Here is a 3,448-nt window from a genome sequence, read left to right on the forward strand (position 1 = left end):
AGAGAATAAAGAATGGACTTGCATTAAGGTAATTATATTGTTTCCATTTTCCCATTTTTTCAATAGCGAAACCTAGAAATCAGAGATATCCAGATGCTTTCAGGGATCTTTTTTATGCTTTTATATATAAAATTCAGCTCGTTTTTATGAAGCTTGTCAACAGATATGAAATTTCCTGTAATGATTTTGCTGTTTCTATGAGTTTACTGATGTCTTTATTCATTTAATTGTTAGGAATCTAGGAGCAAGGACATACAGAAGCGAAAGGGTGCCAATACTTTTTCAGCCACCAATCTGAGATCAGTGATTAAACACTTTCAGGCTTCAAACTGACCTTCTTTTCCTCACCTTTATTAATGAATGACATCACGGCCTCTTGGTCTCGTAGAAAATGTTCAGCTTTCATGCTTACACCTTGAAGAGCTCCGCTGTAAGTGAAATTATTTGGGATAAATGCTGGTGTTGCAGTTGCTATGGGCTGCTAGGGAAGTTGATTTATAGACTATACAGTTGTTGGAGTATGGGAATCTGAAGGGATCATCATTATCTGTGTGCACGAAGTGAGGAATAAGACATAATGGACTGTGCTGTTATATGAAAATAATTGGTATGATACAGCCTGATGCGAAGTGGAACGTTTTTTATGCTACTGCCAGAGCTGGGCTGTTATAGAAAATCAATCAACACCTTATGATTCTGAACCATCCTATGGTATAAACTTCAATAAAACCCATCTACATTTTCTTTGTGCCTGCCTGCAAGTCTTTTCCAAAAATTCCACTATCTAACAATTCAGTATCACAAACAGGATGTGACTGAGGTGCTGTGAATTCTGTTTCAATGAAAAATCAGACGTAAGCCACCTGTTCTCCTTCTTTCCTATTGAAATATTTCACAGCTCTCATGTCATGCGGTATAGAAACAAACCTGTAAAAAGCTGTAGAAGAGATTACAAGCAAGGTTGCAAGCAAATATTAAGAGCTTAAATCAGGCATCGTGGTTTCCAGAGTGACAGTCACTGTGTGCTTGTGTTTATGTTTTGCCATGTGCCTTTGTTTTAGTTTTGGTCCCGTCTCCACCCCTGTCTTGTCATTGGTCTGTTACCTGATTGTGTTCACCTGTTTCATATTAACCGTTGATTAGTTTCTGCATTTATACCCTGCTGTTGCAAAGTCTTGCCGTGCCTCGTAGTTATTTTAAGTGACTGAGCTTTGATTTCCTAGTTCTATACATCTTTAATTCTTTTCTGGTTCCGTAGTTTACAATTACAGATGTCCTGTATTAAACCTCTCTTTCTGTGTATTGAACCATGCTATTGATTTTGATTTCTGATTTCTTGGATTGCCTTTAATAAAAAAACATGCCAAGCACCTGGACTTGCATCTTTCATCTACTCACCGCATATTACGATAAGACTTTCTGCTAATGCTGGGTGTTAATTGTTTATGAGCTCAAACTAAAAATATCTGGGCAACATTTCTGATTTTCCAAAGTATCAAAGTGAGCAAGAATTGAAAGTGTGGCAAAATTTTTGGTACCTTTAAAAACTATTTAAAATAAATGCAAGCAAATTGACTTAATTCACTTCCATCCTCCAGAAAGTTTATTATCACTGACTTTGACTAAATGTGAGGTTGCACAAAATCTTTACCATCCCTCACTCTTCATGAACCTAATTTCCTTAGTATTATTCATTTTTATATATTATAAACTTGGCTTGTTTTTATGAAGCATGTCACTACATCTGTAATGATTCTGATCACTGTTTCTGTGATTTCTATTCAGTTATTTTCTAGGAATCCAGTAGCAAGGACATAGATAAGTGGAATAAGTGCCAATACTTTTTCAGCCAATAATCTGAGTGGTACGACAAACTGCCATTTCGCCGAGAGCTAATAGGAAAAAAAGACCAGTGACTTAGCAGAGTGATAATAATGAATAATGACTAAAATAATGGGTAAAATAATGAATAATGAAGTAATAGCTATATTTTATTTTTCCATCAGTATGTCCTGATAATTTGTATCGAATGTTGTTGTATCTATTGTGTTATTTGAGTCGCCAATATGATGAATGTGGTGATTTTATGTGACATTCAGAGTCTTATGGGAAAAACATTGCCATCCTCTTTATCAGCGTATAAAGCCTTGAGCTCTTCAGCTCATCTGATTTCCCACGGTGCCGCTTTATCGCCACGCACGATCAATTCCCGGTGAAACTCGGCCGATGTGCAGGGTCGGAGATGTTAGAGCTTTCTGGCGGTGGTCTCTGAAGGCAGAGTGCTGTTTCTCTGCACGGGTGCGTAGCTAGTTATCCGATGTTGTGCTCAGTGGCATTAAGACAGCAGTTTACATCTCATTTGCGGTCAGCGGGCGACTAATAGCTTTTCACATCTGCTGCTTTGGAATGAAAGGGAAAACAGACCATGGGCTCTCTCCAAACTCCAAGGGAATTGATTTGTCCATGTCATTATGGTATTATGTGTGCACGCCATAGATCAATGGGCAAATGCCAAGCATGTCATCCCTGTGACCCTTAGCTAGGAATAAATGGGATAACTGTGTGAGTTTTCCTGCACTTTAAACATGTTTTTATGAGATGATACACGGCCAAAAGTATGTCGACACTCAAACATCGTGTCCATATGTGCTCGTTGATGAATTAATTCCATACTGTAGGTCTTTAATATGGATTTGGTTCTTGTTTTGCATCTATGATCCTGATTTCACGGTTTATATGCAATCCTATGGAAAGCAGCTACTTTCTCTCTCTCTCTCTCTCTCTCTCTCTCTCTCTCTCTCTTTCTCTCTCAAAAGCACTGCTGCTGTGTTTTTTTGTGACGGTAAAGCACTTCAGTGGCGAGTCATGTCAAACGCTTTTTTAGATTTGGAGAACAAAAAGGTCTAATGCATCCAGCCCCCTCTGGTCTGTTTTTGTCTTTTCACATGAGTTGGCTTCTGTTAGTTCCTACAACTGCATAATTTTCAAATCAATTCATGCCAGCTAGAAAAACATAAAAAACTCATAAAGAGATAAATCTGTCTCTTTCACTCTTTTTTTTTTGCATTGCATGTGAGCTTGTAGAAGATTAGATGAGATTTTGTTCCTTTGTTTCCAGAGCCAGCAGAAATCTAATTAACAAATGCTTGCTATTTTTATGATGGAAATATTTTCTGTAATATTTCGAATTTGGCTTGGAGCCAGTTAGCGTACGTACAAAACCAAATCTTGGTAAGTTACAGTCAAAGACACTGGATAATGGCACTCATTTCGTTTCTGTTGATTGTTTATGAATATCTAAGACAAAGAATTCACTCTAATTACATTTTAAGCTGCTTAAGCAGAAGGATTTTTTAAGCAGGATAGATTTTCTTTTCTTTTTCTTTTTTTAAATATTAAGAAAACTTCACCCAAAACTAACAAAAAGATTTTTTTATTTTTTTTCTTT

This window comes from Pangasianodon hypophthalmus, chromosome 6 (assembly GCF_027358585.1).
Source record: "Pangasianodon hypophthalmus isolate fPanHyp1 chromosome 6, fPanHyp1.pri, whole genome shotgun sequence".
NCBI classification, from domain to species: Eukaryota; Metazoa; Chordata; class Actinopteri; order Siluriformes; family Pangasiidae; genus Pangasianodon; species Pangasianodon hypophthalmus.